We start from the raw sequence: 16,675 nt of genomic DNA, 5'->3' as shown, positions 1-16,675 counted from the left end.
GAATTCATTTCATCGACCTCAAAAGATGAAAGGCTGAGTGGGCATGGATTTAAGCCAGTGACTATGAGTTCCAACACAGCCTGCTGGAGCGGATGCATCAGTGCTGCTCCCCCAGAACCAGCAAATAGAAGCGAATATTCAGGGAATGAGGCGAGAAGGGACAGATTGTGCTGCACAGCCTCCGGCTTTATTGTCCACCTATTATGGTGCTTTAATGCAAATGGGTATCAATACAGAACAGAACCCAATGCATTCGAAAATGCATTAGGAACACTCAGGGATGCTGGCCCAGCACAAAGGCACTGCAGCCTAGATTTATTAAGGCGGTGCCTCGTCTCCAAGTGATGCAAAATGCCACAGTGATGGATTGGTATTTACTTTCTGGCACAAACAGTATTTTTTCTCTGGAAAGGTGCCCTTTTCTCAGTGCAGAAGGTGCTTTGCGCTGGCATATGCCCTTGCACGAAGGGTACTTCACTAGAGCAGTACTTGTTCAACTCACACTCGCCGGCTCACATCACATGCTCTACTACTCACAACTCACACTCGCCAGTTCGCACCACACACTGTACAACTCACAACACACACTCGCCGGTTCACACCACACCTGTACTACTCGCAACTCACACTCGCCAATGCACAGCACACACTGTGAAACTCACAACTCACACTTGCGGTTCACACCATGCACTGTACACCTCACACTCGCCAGTTCGCACAATATACTGTACTACTCACAACTCACATCACCTGTTCCAAGCACACACTGTACTACTCACAACTCACTGGTTCACACCACACACTGTACTACTCACAACTCACACTCGCCGGTTCGCACCACACACTGTACTACTCATAACTCACACTCGCCGGTTCACACCACACACTGTACTACTCACAGTCGCGGTTCAGACCATGCACTGTACACCTCACAACTCACACTCACTGGTTCACACCACACACTGTACGACTCGCAACTCACACTCGCCGGTTCACACCACACACAGTACTACTCACAACTCACACTCGCCGGTTTCCAGTACAAGCAGTTCTACTTACAAATCACACTCGCTGGTTCAAACTACACACTGTAGTGCTCACAACTCACACTCCCCGGTTCACTCCACAAACTGTACTAATCACATCTCACACTTGCCGGTTCAAACCATGCGATTTACTACTCACAACTCACACTCGCCGGTTCACACCACACACTGTACACCACACAACTCACACTGCCCGGTTCACACCACACACTGTACTACTAGCAACTCACACTCGTCAATTCACAGCACACGCTGTACTACTCAAACTGGCAGTTCACACCATGCACTGTACACCTCACAAGCCACACTCACCAGTTCGAACCATATACTGTACTTGTTAGACGGGACCTGGAGGGTCGGCCGAGGACAAGGGGAGAGGTCTCCGGGGAGAGCCGTCTCCAGCGATCGTACAGACAAGTAACTTCCCCCCCACAGATAGGCACCACACAAAGATAAGATTTAACGTTCTTTATAAGCAATCTTGAAGTACGGTAGAATGGTACAAGGAGGTCTGGACTCGGGGTCCCCTCGATTCTAGTCTCTTGGATGGGAATGGGGGTAGCGGGACAGTCTTATTACCAAACTGGTAGTTGCAATGAGATGATGGATAGCTCACAATCCTCGAGCTCGGTGTTTCTTGAGGGACGGGCCGCGGCAGCGCCAGCAGGTCCCGATGAAGGTGGTAGATGCAACGGATCTCGGCAGCGCCAGCCGGTTCCAACGAGGACGGTGATTACAACGGATCGCGGCAGCGCCAGCAGGTCCCAACGAAGATGATAGTTACAACGGGTCGCGGCAGCGCCAGCAGGTCCCGACGAGGATGTAGATTTCAGAGGGCCGCGGCAGCGCCAGCGGCAGGACGACAGTTCACAAGGTAGGGCTGCGGCAGCGCCAGCAGTCCGTCAAGGATGAGTTCTTCTCGGTGTCTCTCGACTCCAGGATACAACTGCCTTCCTGCTCTGGAGCTGCCCCAGTTATAGGTCTGGCGGCCTTTGATGTCCGGACCCTCGCACTTGGAGGTCGGGAGGTCCGGGATGAGGGAGTCCAGACACCCAGCAGGGGGGTGGAGCCAGCGCCCGGGGAGGCTGGGGGCGATCGGCACCTAGCGGGGGAGAACCATCAACACTTCTTTCTCCCATTGACCTGCCAAGTGGGCCGTTCACCTCCTGGGTGGATGGTGGTGCCGGGATGTCGGGGCCTGGCCAGGCCCAGGGTTGGGGTCGGGCTGAGGCCACGCGGCCTCGTGGTGCAGTGTCCAAGATGGCGGCCGGCCCGGGCAATGGTGCTGACGGTGGCCCGGGCCCGTGATACAGAGATGTCCGGGAGTAGGAGTCCCGTAGGAGACGGAGTGTGAGTTGCTTCGGTGGGTAGCACCTGGAGAGCTGACGTCCCGGCTCTGTCATGCAGGGAGGGAGCGAGCCCGTCATGTGGCCTGTCCAACATGCGTCCCCCCCAGCTGAAGGCGGGGAGAGTCACCCATCTTCTTGGGGACTCTCCTCGTCGAGGCGGAAAAATCGTGACAGGCCATCCGCGTTGGCGTGCTCCTGGCCGGGGCGGTGTTCCACCGTGAAGTCCATCCCTTGCAGGGAGATGGACCATCGCAGGAGCTTGGGATTCTCCCCCCGCATCTGCATCAGCCATTGCAGGGGGCGGTGATCTGTTTGCACCCGAAAGTGGGTACCGAAGAGGTAGGGACGGAGCTTCTTGAGGGCCCATACCACAGCGAAGGCCTCCCTCTCGATGGTGCTCCAGCGCTGTTCTCGGGCCAACAGACGTCTGCTGATGAAGGCCACTGGTTGGTCGACTCCCTCGGGGTTCAGCTGGGAGAGGACGGCCCCAATGCCATGGTCAGAGGCATCAGTCTGGACGATGAACTCCCGGCTGTAGTCGGGAGCCTGGAGTACCGGGGCGGTGCACATGGCGACCTTCAGCTTTTCGAAGGCCACTTGACAATCGGGAGTCCAGTCGACTCTTTTTGGCTGGTTCTTGGAGGTCAGGGCCGTGAGGGGCCCCACAATGCTGCCATAGTCCTTCACAAACCGCCGGTAGTATCCGGTGAGCCCCAGGAAGGCCCGGACCTCGGTTTGCGTTACGGGCGGTTGCCAGAACTGGATGGCAGCGATCTTGAGTTGGAGGGGGGCCACCAGACCGCTCCCCACTTGGTGTCCTAAGTATGTCACGGACCCCTGGCCAATCTGACATTTGCTGGCCTTGATTGTGAGGCCGGCCTGTTGGAGGGCCCGCAGGACCTCTCGGAGGTGGCGGAGGTGATCTGACCAGTGGCGGCTGTAAACCGCGATATCGTCCAGGTAGGCGGCGCTGAATTCTTCGAGGCCCACCAATACCTGGTTCACCAGGCGTTGAAAAGTTGCTGGGGCGTTTTTCATGCCGAATGGCATCACTTTGAAATGGTAGTGGCCATCCGGGGTGGAGAAAGCGGGCCGTTCTTGCGCCCTGGGGGTGAGGCCGATCTGCCAGTAGCCCGCTGTCAGGTCGAAGATGCTGAGGTAGCGGGCAACCCCCATACGGTCGATCAGTTCATCGGCTCGGGGAATGGGGTGAGCGTCGGTCCGGGTGACAGCGTTCAGGCCCCGATAGTCAACGCAGAATCGGAGCTCAGGGGTGGCGCCGGGGGCAGCAGCTTTGGGGACCAGTATGACTGGGCTGGCCCAGGGGCTGTCCGAGGGTTCGATGACTCCGAGGGTGAGCAACTTGGAGACTTCTTCCTGAATGCAGGCACGTACCCGATCTGGCACGCGGTACGCCCGATGTCTGATGGGGGGACTGTCCCCCGTGTCCACGTCGTGCAGGCACCAGGGGGTGACCCCTGGGGTGAGGGAAAAGAGAGCTGCGAACTGCAGCAGGAGAGTCCGACAGTCTTGGCGCTGCTCTGAGGTCAGGGCATCTGACAGCCGGACCCCGTCTACCGAACCATCCTTTTCACGTGTCCTCAGTAGGTCAGGGAGGGGCTCGGGGTCTTCTTCTGTCCCACTGTCTGTAGCCATCAATAGGCTGAGCTCCGAGCGCACAAAGTGAGGCTTGAGTCTGTTGGCGTGGAGGACCCGGAGGGGGTTCCGGGAAGATTCCATGTCGATGAGATAGGTGACGGGGCTCTTGCGTTCGACCACCTTGAAGGGCCCCGTCCACTTATCTTGCAGGGCACAAGGTTCGGTGGGGGACATCACCCATACTTGCTGGCCAGGTACGAACTCTATGGAGGAGGCGTTCTGATCGTACCATTTCTTCATGTCCTCCTGACTGGCTTCAAGATTGGCTTTGGCGATTTCTCGGAACCGCCTGGTCTGATTGCGGAGGGTCAGGAGGTACTTGTAGACGTCTGGAGGGGTTTTCAGGGGGGCCATCTCTCAACCTTCCTTGACTAGGCTGAGGGGCCCTCGAACAAGGTGCCCGTACAAGAGCTCGAAGGGGCTGAAGCCGAGGGACTTCTGAGGGACTTCTCGGTAGGCGAAGAGGAGGCACGGGAGGAGCACATCCCACTGGCGGCAGAGGGGCTCTTCTAACCCCATAATCATTCCCTTGAGTGTACGGTTGAACCGCTCAACCAGTCCGTTCCCCTGTGGGTGATAGGGGGTTGTGAATCGGTAGGTGACCCCGCACTGCTGCCAGAGGGATTTCATGTATTTCGAAATGAAGTTCGTGCCTCTGTCGCTGACGACTTCCCGGGGGAAGCCCACCCGGGAGAAGATCCCCATCAAGGCTCGGCCGACCACCGGTGCGGTTACAGTTCGAAGGGGGATGGCTTCAGGATAGCGGGTGTCATGGTCCACCAGTACCAGAATGAAACGATGTCCTTGGGCTGTTCGGGGTCCAGGGGCCCCACAATGTCTATTCCCACTTTTTCGAACGGGGTGGTGACCACCGGAAAGGGCTGCAGGGGCGCCTTGAGTTTGCGGCCGCTCTTCCCGCTGGCCTGACAAGTGGGACAAGACCGGCAGTGGTTGAGTACGTCATTTCTCATCTTGGGCCAGTAAAAGTGGGTCACCAGGCGGTTGTAGGTTTTGTCCTGACCCAAGTGTCCGGCCAGGGGGACATCGTGGGCCAAGTTCAGCAGGAAGTCTCTAAAACGGAGGGGCACCACTAACACTCGACTGGCCCCCAACTCGGCGATTCTCTGTTCACTGTACAATAGATCATTGTCCCAATAGATCCAGTGGCCCCCGGCGGTATCTCCCGTGCTCTGGGCGAGGGCTTGTTGTCGGAGTCCCTCGAGGGAGGGACATGTCTTTTGCTCTTGACGGAATTGTTCCTGGGTGGGTCCCCCTTCTTGACGCCACTGAGCCAGGTCTGGGAAATCCTGGGGCTGAGCGAGTTCTTCTTGGGTTTGTTCTGGGGGGTTGACGGTGTCGGCGTCCCCCACTGGAGCGATCGGGGGAGGAGGTGCTGGCCATTCGGGTTCTTCTGGTCGGGGGATGGCGCGGGCCGCCATGGACCGGGTGGTTACGCACGCCCAGTCCGGAAGGCCCAGCATCCCCAGGTGTTCTCTTCTTTCTTACGGCGACCCATGGGGAACTCTCAAGATCGTTCCCCAGGAGACAGTCCACGGGGGCATCATCGCGGACCGTCACCTTCAGCATGCCGGATACTCCTCCCCACTCGAAGGGGACGCAGGCCATCCGACACATGCTCTCTGAATTGTCGGCTGAACGGACGGGGCAGAGAATGTTCGGTATTATTTGCTCGGGGGTCACCAGGTGACAGCGGACGGCGGTCACACTGGCCCCTGTGTCCCGTAGGGCTTTGGCCTTGTGCCCATTTATGCTCACCCACTGACTATACTTTCTAGTGTTGGCGGGTAGGGGAGCCCGCGGGACCATGTCTCTCCCCCCCAGGCACGCCAGGACCATGGCGGCCGGTTCCCACTCTTGTTGCTCGTGTTCGTACTCTTCCTGTTCCTCGGAGACTTGCTCTTCTCCGAGGGCGGCGGCCGCTACCTGGCGGGGCCTCGGAGTCTGGTTCTGTGGACAGTTCGGGTCACTGGCGTAGTGACCGACTCGCTGGCATCGGTGACACGTGACATTGGCTCTGAACCCCGGGCGCATCGGGGGGTTGCCCCTGTTGGCCGGGGGCGGGGTGCTGGTAGTGGGAGCGACCGGGACGGTGTCTTTCCCCCGGCCCTGGCCTCCTCCTCCTCCTCGGGGACGGTGATGGCCTTGGTTGTTCCTATTCTGTTTGTTCGGGCCACCCCGGCCCACTCGGGTGCTCTCCCATCGGTCAGCCTCGGCGGCGAGCTGCCGTGGATCAGTCATTTTACTGTCGAGGAGGTGCTGCCTGAGCTCGACAAAGCAGTTATTGGAGAGGTGCTCCCACACAACAAGGTTAAAAAGCTGCTCGTAGGTCGTTACGTTGCTCCCCTTGATCCATCCCTCGAGGGCTCGGCTGAAATAGTTCACATATTCCACCCAAGTGGTACCCGGGATTCGGGTGCAGTCGCGGAACCTCTGGCGGTACATTTCGGGAGTTAGCCCATATCGAGTGAGGAGGGCGGCCTTCATGTGATCATAGGACGTCATTTGGTGATCCGGGAGCTGTAACAGGGCATCCCGGCCTTCGTTGACGAACCTCCCCCATAGACCGGCTCCCCAGTCACTTCGATCGATCCGGTGAGAGGACATGGCGATTTCATAGGCCTTGAACCACTGCTGTATGTCGTCGTTTTGGTAGAACTCTCGGACGACATCTTTGGGAATGCGGACCTTTGATTCTGAAGTTCCTGGGGTGCGTGGTCGCTCGGGCACCCCCAGGTCCTTGCCTTGCTTACGTAGTTCTATTTCGGCTAGTTTGCACTCGTGTTCATATGCCAGTCTTTTTTCTTCAAGCTCTCTTTGTCTTTGTTTTTCCTCCCGCTCTTCTCGGAGCCGTAAGTGTTCTAGGTTCAATTTTTGTTCCGCTAGTTTTAGTTCTCCATCCATTTTGAGCCGTGCCAACCCTAATTCATGCAGTCTGGTTTTCTCTCGCTCTTGGATCTCTTCCCGGGAGAGACCTGCTCTCCTTTCCTCGGAAGGAGCGGGGTTGGTTTCCGGGGTTTCGCTGTGTTGGTCCCGGGGACCAGCGGTGTTTACCTCTGCCCATGATTCTAGGGCGAGTTTAAAGTCATCTTTTGTGCTCAGACCGGTGGTAGCAATGCCCAGTTCTATACAAAATAGTTTTAATTCTCGATGGTTGTACTCCTCCAGCTTGTCCATTTGGAATTTCTCTGTAGACCCGCTTTCCTGGGCCGGCATTGTGGTTTAGTCGTGAGGTGAGTTGCTTTCTGTACGATTACGCGTTGGTTCGGATCGCGCCGCTGGCCACCAATGTTAGACGGGACCTGGAGGGTCGGCCGAGGACAAGGGAAGAGGTCTCCGGGGAGAGCCGTCTCCAGCGATCGTACAGACAAGTAACTTCCCCCCCCACAGATAGGCACCACACAAAGATAAGATTTAACGTTCTTTATAAGCAATCTTGAAGTACGGTAGAATGGTACAAGGAGGTCTGGACTCAGGGGTCCCCTCGATTCTAGTCTCTTGGATGGGAAAGGGGGTAGCGGGACAGTCTTATTACCAAACTGGTAGTTGCGATGAGATGATGGATAGCTCACAATCCTCGAGCTCGGTGTTTCTTGAGGGACGGGCCGCGGCAGCGCCAGCAGGTCCCGATGAAGGTGGTAGATGCAACGGATCTCGGCAGTGCCAGCCGGTTCCAACGAGGACGGTGATTACAACGGATCGCGGCAGCGCCAGCAGGTCCAACGAAGATGATAGTTACAACGGGTCGCGGCAGCGCCAGCAGGTCCCGACGAGGATGTAGATTGCAGAGGGCCGCGGCAGCGCCAGCGGCAGGATGACAGTTCACAAGGTAGGGCTGCGGCAGCGCCAGCAGTCCGTCAAGGATGAGTTCTTCTCGGTGTCTCTCGACTCCAGGATACAACTGCCTTCCTGCTCTGGAGCTGCCCCAGTTATAGGTCTGGCGGCCTTTGATGTCCGGACCCTCGCACTTGGAGGTCGGGAGGTCCGGGATGAGGGAGTCCAGACACCCAGCAGGGGGGTGGAGCCAGCACCCGGGGAGGCTGGGGGCGATCGGCACCTGGTGGGGGAGAACCATCGACACTTCTTTCTCCCATTGACCTGCCAAGTGGGCCGTTCACCTCCTGGGTGGATGGTGGTGCCGGGATGTCGGGGCCTGGCCAGGCCCAGGGTTGGGGTCGGGCTGAGGCCACGCGGCCTCGTGGTGCAGTGTCCAAGATGGCGGCCGGCTTGGGCAATGGTGCTGACGGTGGCCCGGGCCCGTGATACAGAGATGTCCGGGAGTAGGAGTCCCGTAGGGGACGGAGTGTGAGTTGCTTCGGTGGGTAGCACCTGGAGAGCTGACGTCCCGGCACTGTCATGCGGGGAGGGAGCGAGCCCGTCATGTGGCCTGTCCAACAGTACTACTCACAACTCACACTCACCGGTTCCCAGCACATGCTGTACTACTCACAACTCACACTTACCGACTCACACCACACACTGTACTACTCACAACTCACACTCACCGGTTCCCAGCACACACTGTACTACTCACAACTCACACTTGTGGCTCACATCACCGACTGTACGCCTCACAACTCACACTCACCGGTTCACACCACACACTATACTACTCACAACTCATACTCACCGGTTCACACCTCACACTGTAATACTCACAACTCGCACTCGCGGTTCACACCATGCACTGTACACCTCACAACTCACACTCACCGGTTCACACCACACACTGTACTACTCACAACTCATACTCGCCAATTCACAGCATACGCTGTACTACTCACACCTCACACTCACCGGTTCACACCACGCATTGGACACCTGACAACTCACATTGACCGGTTCACACCACACACTGTACTAGATGCAACTCACACTTGCCAAGTCATAGCATACACTGTACTACTCTCACAACTCACACTCGCCAGCTCACACCACAAGCTGTACTACTCACAACTCACACACACCGGTTCGCACCATGCAATGTACAACTCACAACTCACACTCACCGGTTCACACCACACACTGTACTTCTCAGACTTGACTCGTGGTTCACACCATGCACTGTACACCTCACAACTCACACTCACCGGTTCACACCACACACAGTACTACTCACAACTCACACTCGCCAGTTCACACCACACACTGTACGACTCACAACTCACACTAACTGGTTCCCACCACACACTGTACTACTCGCAACTCACACTCACCGGTTCGCACCACGCACTGTAGAACTCACAACTCACACTCGCCAGGTCACACGACATGCTGTACTACTCACAAATCACACTCACCGGTTCACACCATACACTGTACTATTCACAACTCACACATGCCAGTTCGCACCACGCACTGTACAACTCACAACTCACACTCACCTGTTCACACCACACACTGTACTACTTACACTCGCGGTTCATACCATGTACTGTACACCTCACAACTCACACTCACCGGTTCACACCACACACTGTACTACTCACAACTCACACTTGCCGGTTCACACCGCACATTGTACGACTCACAACTCACACTCACCGGTTCACACCACACACTGTACTACTCGCAACTCACATTTCCTGGTTCTCACCATGCACTGTACAACTCACAACTCACAATCGCCAGCTCACATGACACACTGTACTACTCACAACTCACACTCACCGGTTCCCACCACACACTGGACACCTCACAACTCACACTCACCGGTTCACACCACACACTGTACTACTCACAACTCACACTCGCCGGTTCACACCACACACTGTACTACTCGCAATTCACATTTGCTGGTTCGCACCACGCACTGTACAACTCACAACTCACAATCGCCAGCTCACATGACACACTGTACAACTCACAACTCACACTCACCGGTTCCCACCACACACTGGACACCTGACAACTCACACTGGCCGGTTTACACCACACACTGTACTAGACGCAACTCATACTCGCAATTCATAGCATACGCTGTACTAAGCATGGGCGAATTTTGCGAATTCGCGATCCGCGAATTTGCGGATTTGCGAATTCGCGATCCGCAAAATTTGCGAATTTGTGCGAATTTGCGGAGTTTTGTTTTTTTGCGGGTTCGCGGGGTTTTTTGCGTGTTCGCTGGGTTTTTTGCGTGTTCGCTGGGATTTTTGCGTCTTTGCGAGCCGCTTGCATAGCGAAGTTACCCATGCAGTCGTTTATGGGAGAGGGAGAGTGTAATGGCTGGATTTTCTGTTTAGATGGGATCAGCCCCCAGGGGCCCCTGTGACCCAGCCAAAACGTACTCACCTTCCCTTCTTAGATCGTATTTACACTGAGTAGATATAACGATGAATATACAGGTCGCACCTAAGAATGGGGAATGACAATATACATATATGGATTTTCTACAATATCTTATTCACATCAGTTGGCCTCGCGGTCGCCCCGACCCAGACCGTTCTACCCCAGGGCAGATCTGACACACAATCCGGCGTGTCTACACACGGGCCTGCAGAACCCAATGCTCTCTTTTCCAGCGTTCGCGATCCTGCGAAACATCCACGGTGATCTCCCTCTCACCGCTCTCACTTAGTCTTTACCACAATCCGGTGGCTTTACACGGCAGTATCCTTCCTGCCGCTCTCATTAACGCCGCATATCAACGACGACCACATTCCTATGAAACATTATTGGGATGATATCTCGACAGTCTACTTAGGATAAAACTACAATAATAACTTTGGATATGGGTCCAGATCGTATAGTGTACTCGTTACTTTTGACATCAGAGGTTCACTCACTCCCTATTTGTGTGATCACCACTTGCCTGATTGGGATTACTCGTCCATTCATGCGCCTAGCTTTCACCTAGGAGTTGCGTTTACCAAGATTGAACATAAGCACCAGGCACACGGTAATTCTATATGAATTAGGGCATTTATTAACCATAAACATAAATCACATTACTATGCAGCATTACATTTGCACAAGAAATAAAAGAGAAAGGTTAGGGTGCACGCACTATAAGGACTGGTTGGACTTCACCTGGTTAACGGGAAATCGGGACTCGGCAGTCATCTAGGCTCCTGTCTCGTCTCTGGGTCCTGGCTCGCCTTGCAGTCACCCTCAGCCGTCACAGGCACACGTCTGCACCGCTAGGCTCAAACTCGTCTGCTCTCCCTCAGGACCTCGGAACCTTGCTGTTAATTAGCTACCGTCTCTCTCTCTCTCTGTATTTAGTGCGCTCCGCGCCACTTCTCGTTCAGTCTATTTTCAGAGAGTTTCGGTCTTAAATCTTTTCTCCGACTTCAAAGATGGCGACTTGTCCACCATGAAAATGAATAATGGCAGAGATGCTAACGGCTAGATGCCGCCTACGGACTGACTGACTGAAAGACTAACACCTTCGCTAATATCCAAGCCCGTTCCTTCATGGAAATTCACGGCCAGTAACCTGCCGCCCACCAAATTCTTGTACCTCCCCGTACCAAGGACACTTTCCCAGCCGGCCGGCCTGAAGTTGTGTCTTCGGAGTGGAGAAAAATACATTCCTTCGATAAGGGTCAGCCTGAACCGGTTCTCTCCAAGCGAACAACAGCTTGAAACTAAAACATTACACTTCACCTAGAAAGCCTTCTCGAGCTACCAGGCAGAAAGCAAAATGGAGTCTGTCTCGCTTAAGGCCTACGGAGCCCATAATATACATAGCTCCATGAGAAACAGATCGGCATGTTAGCAAATGAATAAATCATGACTAATACCCATATATCTAACCCCTAACTTAAATTCATAAGCCTTACTCTAAGGGAAATGGCACGAAAATGCCCCTATATCTATAAGACAGGGTCCCTGTCTATCGGCCTAATCCCTATGCTATGAGGGTGATAGGCTGGAGTCACTCTCCATCATTCTCCTTCTCCAGAGGGCTGGCAGAAAGACAGCCATAACATTACACCCCTTGACTTCAGTCTATCATCCACAAACTAAATGGAACTAACGTCAGTGGACGAATAATATGAAACAAAACTAACTGATCTACGACTCTTTGTAACTCTAAAAAATTGTAGCAGGGAAGGGATACACTGAATGAAACAACAAATCACTATAAGGACACAGACAACAATAATAACCCCTCCCAAAATTTGTCGTAAAAAATGCATGTCAGGGAGCCAATTAAAAAGCCAGTCAAAGAAACCCTGATCTATGTGTTCCCTAATTTCTGCCGTCAAGTCGTGGAGTTTATTAATATGGGATTGGATATCTTTAGAATGGTCAGACAAATTAAAACAGCATAGACCCTCAAATTCAGAGCACTCATGCCCGTGTTTTAGCAACAAATAATCGATGGCTGCACGATTTTGTAAAATAGCTCTACGTTCACCTTGGGAATCTAATAATAAATCTGATAAAACGGTAGAAGTCTGGTTGATCGATTTAACCATCCAACAGGCCATTTTGCCGATTGTCTTGGCATTATAAACAGCTAATGCAGGAACACCAATAATAGAAAAAGCTAAACCAAGATATTCAGATTTGGAAAAAAGACGAACAGAGGAATCACAGTCTTCATGTAATGACATAGAGTCTCGAACAATACGGGAATATGAAGGAGGATGTGAGGAAAACATTAGCAAACTTAATCTAGTGATGGCACATGGGCCACCAGAAATATTCGCAGGAATATAGGGCCAAGATGAATTCCCGCATGAAAAGAGCCATCCAGCCGGTAACAACATTGGACGATAATGGCTAGTGGCAACAACTAAACTTTTGCAAGTCATATTGTTCTTCACTGAAAAACATGAATTAGGAAGTCTTTTCATACATAACAAACGCTGATGAAATGAAAAAGTAGTAGCGGCTTGGAGTTTCAACCGCAAACATTCAGAGATGGCCTTAGGATTACAGGTCATCATGAAGCAAAGATCACCAGGGGTAATATTAAAAGTAGTGATTCTGGAATTAAGTAGCACATCCTGGTCTGGAAGAAGAGTACATGAGGGACAATATTCATGGGCCAAAAAGTCGCCCAAAATGACATTAGGTCGGGCACTGGATATATTAAATACGTGACGAAGAGTTTCAGTAGATGCGGGGACAGCGACCAAACAGGTCGATAATATGTCAGTAACGCTCTTCATGGGGGTAAGGCAAAAATGCGGAGAGTTCGTCACTCGCTTCGCGAGTGTGATCCAGAAGTTGGAGGACTTCTGCCACGCGGATCGCGTGGCTCTTGTTATCCCATCACTCGGCGTCGGTAGATCCTCTCCTCTCCCGGCGTAGCAGGCCAAAAGGAGTCCAGCGCCGACACATCCTGCAGCAGCAGTCCAGAGAATGATCTGAAAGAATACAAACACGGGCCTTAATCATTCTCGTAAATAACATTTGTCAGCTGGGACAGCTTCCCAGCCATCTTTCCCTGGCTTCATCACCAAAACGGTGTTGTCATGACCAGTCGCAATAATATCAGCCTGTTCAGGAGGATTTTTAGGCGATTGCACCCATATTTTAGCTCCAGGAAGATCAGAAGATCCGAAGCCTTTTTGTCCACGCACAGTTAGCAACGTTGGGGCAGAGCCTTTTTTGATCTCACCACTGAAGACAGGCATAATCAATAACTGAGCAACACGGTCAGACTTTTTGATAAACAAATCCATCTCACTGCTATTAAGCAAGAGAACCTTAATCTCTCCCTGATAATCACTGTCGATCACACCACCAAGGACTTGAACACCTTTCAGGGCCAGGCCAGATCTAGGGGCAATTAATCCAAAACTACCGGCAGGTATAGAGACACCAATGCCAGTTTCAACAATGATTCGATCTTTTCCTGGGAAGTGTACATCATTTAAAGCATGCAGGTCGAGGCCTGCGGAACCTGGAGTAGCTCTACACGGAGCCAAAGCACCGGGGGTAATTTCCCAATATGTGACCGTAGCAGCAACAGAATTAGGTTTTGCATCAACATGTGGAGGAAACAAACGCATCAAAGGAGATTCAGCATGCAACAAAGGGCGATTATTAAGAATTAATAAAGCTTGAAGTAAGACATCTCTCCACTGGCTGTAACGGTCATCAGTCAACTTGCGCAACTGTTCTTTCAACAAACCATTCATTCTCTCAATCAGTCCTGAAGCTTGTGGATAATATGGAATGTGAAATACCCAATCGATATTGTTTTCCATACAGAATTCCTGCACCAATCTTCCACGAAAGTGGGATGCATTGTCCGATTGAATTTGGAATGGGACACCATAATATAGAATAATCAGTTCCAGGGTTTTAATTGTATTCACTTGGGTAGCATTCTTGCAAGGGAAAGCGACCAAAAGGCCACTATAAGTATCGACTGCTGTACAAATGTATTGACAATTTCTGCTCATGGGGAGCGGACCAATATAATCAATCTGCCAAATTTGGGCGGGCAATTTACCTCGATGTAAGTGACCTCGAACAATTTGAGGCACCTCTTTCTTTCTAGAATGCTGGCAAATGGGACAATGTAGAATGGCATCTTTAATTAAAGAAAAGGGAATATGAATTCCTCTATCAGCAGCCCACCTGTTAGTGGCTTTCTCTCCAAAATGTCCTGCTTTCTGATGGGCCCATTTCGCCAATCCCGCCAAATCAGAATCTTGCATGTCAACCACTGCCTCAGAAATTTTAGACTGTTCATCTGCAATGTTATGGAAAAATTTGTCAAGGGAATCTATTGGAGTATGAGCATCCACGTGAAAGATTGTTACAGTACTGTGCGGAAGCAGTTCCCAAATTTCTTGCCACAATTCTTTACCCCATAATTCCTTGGAGTGCAATTCCCAATTGTGCGAATGCCATGTAGGCAACCACACCGCCAGTCCATTTGCAGTGGACCAAGAATCAGTGAAAATATGACATGTACCTGGTAACTCTTGTTTCAAAACTTGGTAAATCGCATAAAGTTCAGCATATTGACTACTCTTACCATCTCCAGTGGTGCTCAATGATTTCTTAGTAGTCGGGTTATAGGAGACAGCTTTCCAATGTCTCTTGTCACCAATGAACTTCGCAGAACCATCCGTAAACCACACATGTTTTCTATCCTCCACGGACAGATCATCAAATGATTTACCCCACTGCACGGGAGACTCCTGCACTACGGGAACCGAACGCTCACTCTCAGCTTCATTGGAGGGCGCCTGCGCCACTCGCTCATGTAAAACCGCCACACCTTTCGGACCCACACGTGCCCTGTCCTGAATGTACCATTTCCATTTAATCACACTAGCCTCCTGAGCATGTCCAATTCGATGGGACTTCGGTGAACTCAAAACCCACTGCATGATGGGAATCTCAGGCCTCAAAATCACAGCATGGCCTAAAGTCAATTGCTCGGTGTCCACCAGAGCCCAATAACAAGCAAGCAACTGTTTTTCAAAAGGAGAATAACGCTCACCAGCCTCTGGTAACTTTTTGGTCCAAAAACCTAATGGCACTTTTTGTCTGCCCTGCTTTTGCCACAAACTCCAATTGGCATACAGACCTTCCACGGACACATTCAAATCCACATTACCCTCACTCACGGGCCACAAATCCAAAGCATACTGAATAGCTTCTTTAGCCAAATCAAAAGCAGTCTGTTGAGGTTCACCCCACTCAAACGCATTCTTTTTACGAGTGACTCGATACAGTGGAGCCAAGATCTGACTCAAATGTGGAATATGTTGGCGCCAAAATCCAAACAACCCAATAAAGGATTGCGCCTCTTTCCTATTTCTGGGAACAGCAAAATCAAGTATTTTACGTTTAACTTGTGGGATCACTTCTCTGTGACCTTCATGCCAATTAATTCCTAGAAATTTCACAGCTTGGGATGGAGTTTGTAATTTATCAGGATTAATTTCCCAGCCTTTTGCTCGCAAACAGTCAATGATCTGATCTAAATGAGACTGAACTTGGTCTTGCGTTTCACCTTGAATCAAAATGTCGTCAATATAATGACAAATCTGAACTTGTGGAATCGTAGGCACTTCAGACAAATGTTCCGCCACCAGCCGGTGACAGATTGTAGGGCTATGTACATAGCCTTGAGGAAGACTCCGGAACGTCATTTGACGTCCATTCCATGTAAAACTGAATTGTTCTTGGCATTCGGGGGCAATTGGAATCGAAAAGAATGCATTAGCAATATCGATAGAAGCATACCATGTACCAGGATGCTTTTGAATTCTCTCAATCAATGTAACAATGTCGGGCACTGCCACAGTCAATTTAGGTGTATGTTTGTTCAATTCTCGATAATCAACAGTCATGCGCCAAGAGTTGTCACTTTTGCGCACGGGCCAAACAGGATTATTCCAAGCGGATGTGACCGGAGTAATGACTCCCGCGTCAACCAAATCCTGAATCGTAGCTGTAATTTCTTCATGACCACCTGGGATGCGATATTGTTTCTGAGAAATCACTTTCGTTGCTAAAGGGATCTTAATAGGTGGCATGCGTAAACGACCAACCCGTACGGGTCTGGTCGAAATGTACTGCCTAGCACCAAACTGATAGTAACCATCATCCAAATGCAAAGTCATACCCTTCAAGATGTCAATTCCAATAATGTATTCCAAAAGTGGCACAACCAACACA

Source organism: Lissotriton vulgaris, chromosome 1_1, assembly GCF_964263255.1.
Source record: "Lissotriton vulgaris chromosome 1_1, aLisVul1.2, whole genome shotgun sequence".
NCBI lineage: Eukaryota > Metazoa > Chordata > Amphibia > Caudata > Salamandridae > Lissotriton > Lissotriton vulgaris.
Note: the sequence above shows the minus strand (reverse complement) of the source record.